The 13369-nt window shown below is 49.3% G+C and overlaps 1 protein-coding gene and 1 long non-coding RNA gene across 5 annotated transcripts in view; one reads left to right on the plus strand and one right to left on the minus strand.

Moving 5' to 3' along the window:
- The window catches only part of Vcan (versican), a 108213-nt gene extending 104293 nt beyond the window's left edge, over positions 1–3920 (minus strand). The window contains exon 1 of one of the 4 annotated variants that reach the window (XM_021255732.2): positions 3448–3920. The gene's annotated coding sequence lies outside the window, so the exon portion shown is untranslated. Of the gene's footprint in view, positions 1–1948; positions 2193–3447 lie in introns of those variants that run through there. The other 3 variants (XM_021255733.2, XM_087180998.1, XM_087181000.1) reach the window with 3 other exon arrangements.
- A 2098-nt stretch (positions 3921–6018) lies between these two features.
- LOC147826621 (uncharacterized) lies at positions 6019–8605 on the plus strand. Its single transcript, XR_015438916.1, has 2 exons — positions 6019–6572; positions 7228–8605. It is a non-coding gene; the product is annotated as an uncharacterized LOC147826621 (long non-coding RNA).
- The last annotated feature ends 4764 nt before the right edge of the window (positions 8606–13369 follow it).

The raw sequence follows: 13369 nt of genomic DNA on the forward strand, positions 1-13369 counted from the left end.
TTCATTTTTAACAGCAGGGGTTACAATTTAGGAGAACTTTAATTTTTTTTAATCTACCAAGAAAAATCAGACTGCGTACTCTTACAAGCATCCTAGCTGCTCTCCTGCATCTCAGACTTCTTCCACCACCCACCCAGTGGACTTCCTCCCGAGAAGCAACTGCTCAATCACTCAGGAGTCCACTGGGACTTTGCAGTGCTAGTGGGGGCAATCCAGACCACTGCAAAGTACCCCAGTTTTTACTCAGAGCTCAGGTGGACCCTTGGGGAATGTCGCCTCCAGGGCCCGCTCTTCCGAACTACCAATCCCCCAATGGAAAACCAGATCTGTCTTCTCTGGAAATAATTCTTTCCATTAGTGTCGTCCTGTTCTCACATCAAACTCACCACGTCCTACTTCAGGGCTTCCTACCAATATTTTCGCAATGAGTTTGCCACACTCCTCCAAGTAGTACTGCAAACAACCTGGGTCACAGCTTTTAGAAGGAACCAGACAGAAAAGGAAAGTGGATCGATCAGCTACAGAACTCAAAGTGCAAGTCGAGCTCCTTAAAATCCAGTTCTTCCAAAGTAGAAGAACCAGGAGAAGTAAAACGCTCCCCACGACTAGGAGCGCTGTCAAGCCTCCTCCCAGGCTGGGTCATTCAGTGAATCAGAGCAGGTCCCGCATGGGGCCTGGCCCCGGGGGGACTGGGGTCCTCCCGAGCTGTGACCTCGGTTAGACCCGCTTCCCCCCAGGAAGTACATCAACCCTGTGCATGACAAACGCCTGCCATTCTAGACACATGCTTTATGACTGTGGAACGTGATCAATCTTGTAATTACCTAAAATATGGTCTTTAGACAGAAGAATACATTTTTAAAATATATTTAAAATGCACGGAGCATAGGATAAAGTTGTCTCATTTTCAAGCCAAAAGGGGGGGTCTGCTGGAAGTGAAGCTTTCCCTTCTTCTGTCTCAAGGCAAAAACTCTGTACCTCGCCTACCAGTCACAAGAAACAAGGAAAAGCCGGGCGTGGTGGCGCGCTTGGGAGCCCATCACTCTGGGAGGCCGAGGCAGAAGGCTCGAAGGTTCAAGCGCAGCCTGATCAGCCTAGTGGCTTTTCTCTGCCCCATACAAGTTAAGCAGCCCTCTAACAAGCGCGGTTAGCGCCGTCCGGATGGAGGCCGGGTCCGCTCCAGCTGCGGGCGGTCCAGGAGCAGAGCGCGCGCAGCTGCGGTGATCCCAGCAGCCAGGGCCCCGCCCCGCCCCGCCCCGCCCCGCCCCTCGGCCGCAGCACCCCTTGTGGCGCGGTCTCGACCCCAGGAAGTCACGCCCGTCTCGGCCCGGGGCCGGAGCCGCAGCCCACGTGGCGGCTGGCGAAGCGGGCGCAGAGGGCAGAGCCTGGCGCGGTTTCTGGCTCTGCGTGCGGCTGGGCGAGGGCGCCCCGGCCCGGCCCCGGCCCAGCTCGCGGAGCTGCAGCCCCGGAGCCCCTCGTCTCTCCGGAGCTCGCGGCACGGCTGCGGACCCCAGAGGCCGCCCCGGAGCCCTTCCGGTCCCCGGCGGCGCGCACGCACAGCTCGCCCTCCGGCCCGTCTGCCCCGGCCCCGCTTCCCTCCTCTCCGGCCGGCGCCGCCCTCTCCCCGACTCCGAGCGCAGCGCGCCCCGAACTTGCTGAGCTTGAGCCGGGCCGGGCTCCTCCTGCTTCGCAGGGCTCGGGCGGCGGCGCTAGCGAAGGCCGGCAGGTGGCGCGCACAACCCGCACGGAGGCCGGGACTCCCTTCCTCCCAGCGCCTCCGAACCCTGGATATGCAGGCAGATTTTGAGGGGGGGACTGAACCCTTGCCGGAAACGAGCGGCCTTGCAGCCTTCTCCCCGGCCTTTACCAGTGCCTGTTGCTGATGCACGTCCACGGCTTTCGTTTTGCACAGATTTGTGCCTCTTGCCACTCTCACCCCAAGACTCACATTTTGGGGCGCGGGTTCGATGTGCAGAATGCATCTGGATCCTATTTGTGCCCCGTGGCTCGCTCTCACCCCGTCCCTGTCCCCCCCTCTTCTTGTGCAGGAACGGCCTCCTGCACTCTTGGTGTCGCTTTTGGATTCCACACAGGGCGAGACCTGCGCTATTGGTCTTTCAGGGGCGGCCTCGCTCCCGAGCCTGAGGCCGGGAAAGCGCTGGGGTGGGCGTGGGGTCCCTTTCCCCCCGCCGCGCGGGATTCCTCCATCAGGGGGCGCCCGCGCCCACACAAACTCCAGGTTCCCGGACCTCCGGGCTGCGCCGGCCCCGGCGCCCGCGGGGGCTGACCCGAAGGAGCGCACCTTCTCGCTCGCTCGCCCCTCCCTCCGCGTCCGGCGCGGGGGTCTCGCTTGGGCCGTGCAGGTCCCCGCGGGGGAGGGGTGGGCGGCGGGCCGGGAGGTGCGCAGGGGACACCAAGGTGTGGCGCGGGGCGCCCCTGGGCGCTGGCTCAGTGCGAATCCTTCAAGCCGGGACTTGACTGTTCTGCCCTGCTGTGCGCGCCCCGCGCCCGCTGCTGACACAGGCAGCGCGCGGCCACTGCGGCTCCCTCGCCCCCGGAGTCCCGAGCCGGGACGCGCCCGCGGCCGGCCGGAAAAGTTCCTCAGGGGACCGAGAGCTCCGCCGCGGCAGGGACGGGGACCGAGGCGAGCGCGGCTGCGACCGGGTTCCCCGCGCCACCTTTGTCTGCAAAGCGCCCGGGCGCTGTGTGGAGGGCAGAGACCCGAGCGGAGCCCCCAGGTTTCTCCGGGGTGAGGAGGAAAAGAAAGCCTTGCAAATCCCTGCTGGTTCCGCGCAAGCTTCCCGCCTCGGCCTCCCGGGCCTCCACGGGGCTCGGTCCCCGCAGCGCCGGCACGCATCGCGCACAGGACAAAAGAACCGGGGCGCCAGTCGGGAGTTGAGACCCGCAAGTGTCCCAGAGGCTCGGTCGGGGCCACGCGCCCCCCGCGCCCCGACCTCGCGCGCTCCCGCACGTCCCGCCGCAGACCCCGGGGCGCACGGTCCGGAGCCTCCCGCGAGCGGCTTTCCAGGAACGCCGGGCACGGACCACGCCCGCGGCCAGGAAGCCGGGCGTGCCCATTCAAACTTTGCCCTCAGGGTGGCGGTGGCACCGAGGCGCCGGGTCCCCTCCAGCTTAGGCCCCGCGCTCCCGGGCTGTGCCGGGCGCATCCTGTCGCCCCATTGGTCCTCTCCCCGCCCACCCGGCTCCTTTTGTCTGAGTCCTGCCGGCGCCGGGTCCCTCTGCGCCGCGCCCCGAGCCCTCTGGAAAGTTACGTGCCCCGAAGTGCACACTCCCAGCTTCGCCCACTAGCAGCCTCCCTGTGCCTTCATCAAAGCCTCTACCAACTGCAATGTTATTTCTTTAAAAAAAAATCCATGCGATCCTTTTGCCCTCTAAGTTTTTTCTCTTTTCTCCCTTTAAAGGGGGAAACAAAAGAAACGTGATTACCTTGGAAGGCGGCTTTCTGCAGGTTGGGGGGAAGTCTCCGCGCGCTGTGCGAACGGGCTCGGCGCGGCCGGGACGGGACGGGACGGGGCGGGTCACATAGGCAGCGCGGTGGCCGGGGACGCGAGGCGGCACGGGGCCGGAGGACGAGGCAGGATGCGCTCCCGGTCCCAAGCGCCTGCGCCCCGCGCCACTGCTGCTCGCAGCTGCTGCTCCGCGCGCCTGAGTTCTTCCCCCAGAGCTCGGGACAGCTCGCCTGCAAGTTCAAATGCGGGTTGTGACACCCATCATCATTATATCACTGTACCGTCAGCGCCGAGGAGGCGGGGGGAGAGGAGGGCTCATGCACGCGCTCCCGAGCGCCCCGCGGCTCAGCCACTCCTAGGAGCCCGGCCTCGGAGAGCAGGCGCAGGGCCAGAAAGGGCAGCCCGAGTAGGGACCGCCTGCCTCCTCCCGGCACTCCCACCTCCCCGCGTCTCCTCCTGACCGCGAGTACCAATCGGCTTGGGGACGGCAGAGCCCGTGCAGCAGCGCGCTCCGGAGCCTGGCCGCACCGCGCGGCCCCCACCTCCCGTCCGGCCCCACCCCCTCTCCCCGCCCCCCACGCTGCCAGCTCCGAGAGAGGGGGAGCGGAGCAGAACAAGCGAGCGGGATCCTTGCTGTTTGGAAGCAGCCGAAACTCTCAAAGCACCCGAGAACTTGGCTAAAGCCCGCGTGTGCGCCCAGAGCTGCCTGTCCCCGTTGGAAAAGTGTCAGGCTGCAGGCTCCTGCCAACCTGCGAGGGACGCAGAAAGTGAGATCCTCCTGTGAGAATCCCCCCTGCCCTTCCAGGGACCTCCCCAATGGGGAGCCCGGCGGCCTCCCGCAACACACAAAGAGCCTGGCAGTAAAGAGCTGCGCAGGAAATCCCCCGGGCAAATCCCTTGTTGGATTCAAAAAGGATCCCCTTCCCCTGCCGCAAATCCGCACCTCCCCACCTAAATCCCGCCTGGCTTCTCCCTCATTCCTTTCCTCTCTCTCTTTCAGTGTCCCTTCTGGCAGTGTAGTTAATAATTTTTCTGAGTTACTGAGACTCCGTGGATCTAGCCATCACACTCCACCTTGACAGGAAATAGAACCAAAATCCACCTTGTGTTTAGGCCCATTTCCCTTTTCAGGCCGGCCTCCCCGCTGTGTAAACAACATCAACTCTTGGAGGAGTTCTTGCATTGTGTCACAAAAGGTTTCCAACAGGGCCCTAAGGAGCAAAGGGTCAACCAGTTGACCCAAAGTTTTTCTGCTCCCAGAAAACAGGGACTTTGGGTTTTCCTGTGACATCGAGTATGATCTTATACACTGGGAACAGAATGAGTCCAGGTGTAAGTCAGGGTAACGCCAGGGATCCTGGAGTGGATGGTGAACTTTCTGTTCCACACAAATATGGAAGAATCCTCGTAATTCTTCTCCAGGGAGGCTTTGCTTAAAAACTTGTATCGAGTTCAGGGACCTCAGAACAGTAGTGATGAAAGGACACAGTGGTTTTCACTGTGGATTTCTCTGACTGGATTGTCTTACTTGCTCTTTAAAGACTTTCCAAGGTCTCTTGCATGTGCCTTTTCTAGGTTGCGGTCATTCAGCACGATCATCGATACCAAACCATAAACAGGTGGCAGTTTTACCAGTGAAGCTTCCAGTCTCAGAATGTGCATTTTCCATTTCTATTTTACTTGTCAGCTTACTACACTGAGTAACAAAACTGCCGATCATATCATTTGGAAATCTATTTGTTTTGCAGGGAATTATTTATTATTAATTATTATTAATTATTCTACCACTCAGGGCATTAAAATGTGCCCCAGTAACTGTTTATAACAGTAGTCATAGAATCAGACTGTAGCCTTTGCATTTAACATGCAGGTAAACTAGGGTGCAGCAAGTGACGCTCCCAGACTCGCACATTTAACAGCAGAGGTTTCACCAGAATGAAACGTTTGATTCAAGATGACTTTATGTAGGAAGGAGAAAGAATGAGGCAGAATGCTCCAGGCATTTGGATAGATCTTCCTCTGAAGTGCTTCAAGATACATTTATTATTTTCATTTGTATGACTTGCCCAAGGCCATGTGTGACAGATCTGCCAGTTTGAAAGCTTATCATCTCTCCATTACCTGACTCTCCCTTCCTAAGGTGGTTACATAGAACAGTTCTACAAAGGGGACATAGACCAGAATCAAGCAACTAGTAGTGGATTCATATGCATGTACAAGGGAGAGAGTTAGCTTTCTTTATAAATAATATCCTCTGTACATGTGGGGCATTTTCTGTAATGTTTGGGTCAGAACCTCCTTACGTTCTGAGATGTTTTCCTTTATCTTTTCAAGTGAGACCCTGTAGCTCTCCGATATTTATAGTGCCTCATACTATCCCTAGACATTGTAACCCTTGAGCAAGTGGTGTTACAGGCCAAAGCACTTAGGCAGTCTCAGCTAATCAAATTACTGGTGGTGTTGAAAAGCTTGATGCTGCATGCCTTACCTCTTCTATACCTTGTAACATTTATTTAGAAAAATAAACACTTCTTCGGACTGTCAACTAAAATAAATTGACATCCCCTGTATATCTGCTTTCTTTGCTAGGGCAGATTTCCCCCTTTAGCTGTCCAAAATAAAGAATAAAATGAAAAAAGGAAAACACATCAGGTATATCCAGGATAGAGTCTACAGCTATGTTATACCTAGCTCTAACTGATCTTGAGGGTCTTCTTCAAATAGAAGAAGAAAGCAGCTATTTCTGATTCTTTAAGTTTGACAAAACTATCAGAAGTTTTTAAAGGGAAAATATTTTTGTGGCTTTTATAACTAAAACTCCATTTTCCTATGTATTATGCTCAAGACTACATCAAATGGTAATTAAAACCTCCGGTTGTACTAGGAGTCCCTGTTGGAATCATGACCTTGCACTGGGGATGCTGTTCATGCGAACATCCAGATCGCAGGCATAGATAAAGCAAGAACTTCATTTATAGTGTTGGTGTCTACAAGAAACCATGAGCCAAGAGCTATGGGCTTTGCTTCGTTGTTGCCTTGATCTTGTCTTTAGAAACTTGGACAAGCTCCAGGGACGCCCGCCAAGGCAGGTGTAAATGGCAGGTGAGTCTCCAGGGAGCTTCTTATCTTCATCTAAACCTCCTTCCCAGTTTCTTGAGGATCGCATGTCAGCCTTCTTTTTTATTGATCAGGCAAAGCATCCTTAGATATGGCACTGCCTGTTGTTTTGCCTGGGATGACAAGATTCCATCCCTATTTACATTCAGAAAATGAGAGTTCGTGTTTCAGCTTCCTGCTCTGACTGGCCCTGGGCACAAGGAAGCAAAGCATGCACTCTGGTGGGAAAGAATGCCACAGGTCATCAATGTACCTTCGCCGCTTCCAAAGACCATGGAAAAAGGAAGTCAGCCCTCTCCAACTGCATCACAACTGTTTACTTTAAAACAAAAACAAAAAAATCCCTACAGATCAGGGACAGCCATTCCACCCAGTACTTTACATCCTCTTTGGTTTTCTAGAAAATGTAGGTGTAAGAAAGGTCTTTGTTGTCTCCTTTAAAAAATAAAAAGAAATTTTGCAAAGGCAAAGTCTCATTGTACTTTAACCTGAAAGGTTTTTTTTTTGTACTCAGAAAAATTAATCACAGACAAATATCCTTAGAAAGCCACCCAAAATTAAATTTTTTCCCTGAAATCAGATACCCTATGTCTCCCCACCCCTAAAGCAAAATGTAACCGTAAAATGTTTCTTTCAACAGAACAGTTTTCTCCTTTCCTGTAAGTGCCCTGAACATGATTGGGTAGATTTCTCCAGAACTTAACTAGAAGACTATCGACATCACGTCGGAACTATGCGAGCTGAAGCCAAGATCCACCATGGAGGGATGGGAGAGGCTGGCTGCAGGGAGGAGATGACTTCACAAGGGAGAAGCGAGGCTCTCTGAGTTGGTCCCAGGACAGCCAAATGGCTTGGTACATCTGCTCGCCCCAGCCACACCGCTTGGAGCAGAGCACCAAAAATGCTGTCACTTCCACAAAGCAAAAGATCAAGGCAAGCAGAGAGCAGCCTGCCCGAGTGGAACCGAAGGCAGTAGCAGTCTTGCTTGCCTCCTTAGTTACGTGTTTCAGCTCCTCCTTCCCTCCCTAGAGCCTGACGGATGTAGGTCATTTTTTAAAAAGTATAAAACATTTGTCTGTCTGAACCAAGAAGACCTGAAGCGTCTAGTTTCTGAACACAAGGCAGCAGCAGAGATCTTAGAATCTATGAGACAAAGAACAGAATGGTGCAGAGCTTTGGGGAAGCAGCAAAACTTCTGAAGCTGCTGTTTGTTTCCAGTGGCTGCCAGTCTCCATGAGACCAAGACTCACCAGAAGCTGCTGCACGGAGAGTACAAACGGACACCACGGTGTCCTGGTGTCTGAATGGTAAGTAAAGGCGGGAGGCGAGACTGCAGTCAAGGAACTTCTACAGCAGGAAGGAGGTTTATAGGACTCCATTGTGCGCATCCGAACAAAGTAGAGCAGTACGGAGCGGGTGGTCAGTTTTACTCCATCGCTTTAAAGAATTGCAGGACTCCTTGAGTACTAGGAACACTACACCCTTAACCCGAAATATAAGCAATCTCATTTTTAACCCTACAAAACAATGGAAATCAAATATTTGTTATCATGACTCAAGGATTAGAAGAATATGTATGAGACTTAGCAAATACTTCTCACATACAGACTGCTTTCAATGTCTATTTGTTCAACTGAGCACATTTTCTGGGCATTGTTTTATAACTTAGGCACTCTTCAAAAAGGTAAGCATTGCCTCTCATCCTCAAAGAGTTTCTAATCTCTGTAGCAAAACTTACTTCATTAGACTACCAAGGTTACAGTGTTTCTACATACTGACCAGTGAACTGAGAGGAACACACAATGGAGTCACGTGGCCGGCTTGGTCAGTTATCATTTTAAAAGGGTGCCGTTGTCCACCAAAGGACCAGGGAAGAATGATGGCTCAACACAGCTGTTTTCTCCTCAGAAAATCTGTCCCATACACGTATCCTGTGGCATTGAATTCCAGGCATCTTTATTGCATACGAAGAAATCGTATTTCTTATCTCTTTGTAATAAAAACTGTCGGTTGAATGACTTGGGGTTCATTTAAATTTCTGAACTTCTTCCAGAGTTGATAAATCAAATGTTGGTTTTATCTGTGTGGGGAAGAAAGTAAATGGTGGAAGGAAAGCATTAAATGTCATCCTAACAAGAGCAGAAAGAGAAGAAAATATATCTCTCTAAGGGTCTCTGACCGCTGGGCATGGGGGCCATTAAAACATGAGAGAAAAGAACCATTGCCTCACATTTCTTGTTCTTTTTAGATATCAAAATGATGTGTTAAACGTGTGATCTTAAATATAATGTCCAATTGAAAATGTCTAAAAAGATAGGTTGGGAATGTGCAATAGCCTTTCCCATCCTCCAGTGCAACACTTTGGGGGGAAGGTTTGTCTCCTCTCCTCTCTGCTGGCAGCCACGTGTGGCTTCCTCCTCCCACCCACCTCCTCTCACAGGATGTCTGCCTCAGCTCGGATTTCCCACCGCAGTAAATGGTGAGGCCAGGATTCCAGCGCACGTCATTTATTTGAGAGGTGAAGTCACCAAACATCTCTGAGAAGTATGGAAAGAGAAGGACTCGAGTGAAGAGTGCATGACAAGCACGTTGTGCAACAGGCTGCAGACCTCAGCCCCATGGGGATGTGGAGGAAGAGTCTAGAGCATACACTCAGGGCCTGAGTGGTGTGGGCATTAATCCTGATGTGTCCACCTCCTTAGATTAAGACATGTCTAGCAGATTAGTAAAGCACGCGGCTAGGTGTGTCTGGGTGGGCCCTGGAGATGTGATCTTGGCTACTACATATAGTTCCTCAACCCTTCCTCTCAGCACTGTGCCCCTGCTCTGCTTCCTGGCCACCATGAACTAAGTACTTCTGCTCCACCGAGCCCTTCCGCCATGAGGGTTTGGCCTTGGAGCCAGCAGACCATGGCCTGAATCCCCTGAAAACGTGAACTAAATTAACCCTTTCTTCCTTTACATTGTGGGTGCCAGGTATTACGTCTCGGTGACAGGAAAACTGACTAATATAAAAGCCAAGAGAGCTAAAGTATTTTGACATTAGTTGGTAGGAAACTTCTCCAAAGTTAGTTAGTCTTCTGGCACTCTCACCCTGTGTGCAGGCAGACAGCATTCTGGTTCACTTCCACTGGGACAAGTCAGCAGGGAAATCTCTAGACTGCAGTGGGAAGCTGTGCTGCAGTGCATGGCAGTGATGATGGTGAGAATTACAATTGCTACACTTCCCAATGCCCTCTGCACTGCCAAGGATTGGCAAGAACGGGTTCCCACCCTGCTTGGAGCAGAATAAGAGTGTAAATCTTGAGGTACTGGGGAGGAACGAGAATCCTTCCTGACAGCCCACTTCCTCCCATACAACACCTTCAGGTATCCCCAGGAGGCTGGGTGTACTTTGGGCCCTAGGAAGGAGAGGGAGCAATGAAAGGGAGAGTTATGGGAGGGAACAGATCAGAGCAGGAGGATTTCTGAAGAAATGGGGAAGGCTAAGACCAAAATGCAGAAGGCAGTCCAGTTGTCACGGGCTTCTCCCTTCAGGCCACCCACCTGTCCTCACGTGTGCATCAGAAACCCCTGACTGCACTCCTCATTGGAACAAGCCTAAGGAAGTCCCTTCCCCTTTGCAGGAGCCAAATCTCTGGTAATGAAAGTGGTAACATGCATGTGCTGTCCTGAGGGGGCCTGCAGCAGGAATTCTGTTAATAATGGGCTGCTCACATACATTCTTAACCCACAGCTTGGCTTCCCATGAGTTTATATCTTGAAAACTGTTTTCTAAAAGATCCATTTTTCCACTATTCATAAATACAGACCAGCATGTGGGGCCATAAATAAAATAGAACACAAAAATCCTACACACTCTAGCAAAGAATTATATTTTTGAAGGGAAGAAAATGGAGTAAAAAAAGTAGGCTACTGGGAATATGATTATTTGACAAATTCTCCTCAGTAGTTAAAAAAGTGGAAGTTGTCTTCAATCACTAAACAAACTGATCAGTCAAAGGTCCCGGCCCCCACTGAGATGAAAGTTCCTTGACTTGAAAGATTCCACAGCTATCCACTCACTTTTAACCAATAAATGTCTGCTTTCCATACTTTAAATGCTAATCTCAAATGCAAGTGAGGGCTTTTCCTCACCAGAGCTACCTGCTTGTGGCAGAAGGGCCTTGGTGTGGGAAGGAGCTGGCCTGCTTGTCCCTGTTCCCTCCCCTCTGGATTCTGAGGAGGAACCGAGGCCAGGAAGGCAGCTCTTGGGCCTCTGCTTTCGCTCTGCCCAGGCTTCTTCTTCCTCTGTCTTTATTATCTTTAGTAAAGTGTAACTGACAAACAAAAATCATATATTTCAGATGATACTTTGATACATATTGGGAATGGCATTGTGAAATGATCTCCACAGTCAAGCTTGTTAATGCACTTAACATCTCCTCCCCTAGCAAGTTTCACACACAAAATACAACGTCACCAACTCAGTCACAGAGCTGCACAGTGGGGTCCAGGACACGTTCACCAGAGAGCTGCAGCTTTGTACCCTCTGGCCAGCCCCCACGGTGGCTCCTGGTAATTTTCCTTCAATTTTTCAGACTGTGCATGTAAGTGAGATCATGCAGCCTTTGTGACTCTCTGTAATTGGCTTATTTTACCCAGCATAATGTACTCCAGGTTCATCCATACTGTCACAAGCAGCATGATTTTCTTCCTCACTGCTGAATCATGTCTGTCTATCCACCTATCTGTTTGTCAGTCTCTCTAATTTCTTTCTTCATTTATCTGTCAATGAACACTTTGGCCATTTCCATGTCTTTGCTGTGGGACTAATGCTGCAATGAACATGGAAAAGCAGATATCTCTTCAACATACTGATTTTATTTATGAGGCTATACATCCAGAAATATAATAATAATAATAATAATAATAATAATGGGTTTGCTGGACAGTAAGGTAGTACTATTTTTAACTTTTTGAGGAAACTCCATACTATTTCCATGATGGATGCACCAATTTGCATTTCCATTAACAACATACAAAGGATTTCCTTTTCTCCACATCCTTGACATGCATTCTCTTTTGATGTTTTGATGACAGGCATTTAATGGGTGTAAAATAATGTGGTTTTTGTTTGCATTTCCCAGTGATTAGTAATGAGGAGCATTTTTTTCACATGCTTGTTGGTCATTTGTATATCTTCATTGGACAACTGCCCATTAAAGTAATTTGCTTATTTTTAATCAGGTTATTATTAGTTTTTATTATTCAGTTGTTTGAGTTCAAAAATATATAATATCTAAAGCATATAAATATTTTATCCTATATGTGGTTTGCCAATGAAATTTTCTTCCATTTCATGGGTTGCCATCTCATTTTGCTGATGGTTTCCTTTGCTATAGAGAAATCTTTCCATTTCATACAGTCCTACTTACTTATTTTTGGTTTTGTTGCCTGTGTTTTTGGAGTCATATCCAAAAAGTCATTGCCAAGACCATTGTGATATGGCATTTCCTCTAGTTTTCTTCTTAGGGACTTATAAGGGTTTAGGTCTTATGTTTAAATATTTAATACACTGTGTTGAATTTTTGCATAGAATGTAAAATAAGAGTCCAATTTTGTTTTTCATGCATGTGAATATTCAGTTTATCTAGCACCATTTATTGAAGAGCTGTGCTTTGCGCATCGAGTATTTTTCGTGCACTTGTCAAAGATTAGTTGACTGCATAGAAATGGGTTTATTTCTAGACATTCCACACTCTTTCATTTGTCTGTATCTGTTTTTATGCCAGTACCATACTGCGGTACTTGCTATGGCTTTGTATTACAATTTGAAATCAGGAAATGTGATTCTTCCAGCTTTGTTACAGAAGGCTATATTTGTTCAGGGTCTTTTGTAGTTCCATAGGAATTGTAGGACATTTTTTAATCCTATTTCTCTGTAAAAGATAACTATAGTTTGAATATGGTTTGAGTGTGTCCCTCAGGGTTCACTGCTGGAATCTCAGTCCTCAGTACAGTGATGCTGATCGGTGGTAGTGCCTTTAACTGCGGTGCCTAATAGAAGTGATTAGGTCATTGGGGGTACAACCTTCAGAAGGGATTAACTCTCATAGGACTTGTTTGTTCCCTTGAATACAAATTATTATTAAAAATTTAAAAAGTAGGCCTAGCCCACAAATCCTCCTTGTTTCAAGTCTACCCATGTGATCTCTCCATGCTGTGATTGATCCACATGGCCCTCACCAGAACCAGGCAAATGCCAGCTGCTCTTAGACCTGCAAAACTCTGTACCAAATGAAACACTTTTCTTGTACATTACTCAGCAATCAGACATCTTGTTATAGCAATGGAAAATGGACTAATAAAATATCAGTGGAATCTGGTTATTATAAAAAAAGTAAATGCATGTGTTGTAAAAACGAATCTGCAACATTTGTTAAAATTATGGATATGTGGGCTCTTTACTAAACCTACTAAATGGGGATTTCTGTGAGTTAATTCTAAAATGTGCAACATAGCAGGCACAAAGGAGCATTGTTATGTGAATTAAGTTTGCCTATCAATAACCCATTTATCCTACATCTTTGTTGTAGCTTTTGCTAGTAATTTTTTCCTTTAACAATATGGCATGTGGAATGAAGAAGTTGAGAAATAGTTTGGATAAAAACCAATTAACACTTTTCCAAGTGTTAATAAAGATAGCCAAATGGAAGATTCTGATTTTTTAGTTGTCTCACTAATGTGATCATTGATGAAAATTAAATTTAAAGGTAGACTAATTAATTAATTTGCATTAA

This window comes from Heterocephalus glaber, unplaced genomic scaffold (genome assembly GCF_053883595.1).
Source record: "Heterocephalus glaber isolate CG9 unplaced genomic scaffold, H.glaber_assembly_v1.0 deba00001465, whole genome shotgun sequence".
Lineage (NCBI taxonomy): Eukaryota > Metazoa > Chordata > Mammalia > Rodentia > Bathyergidae > Heterocephalus > Heterocephalus glaber.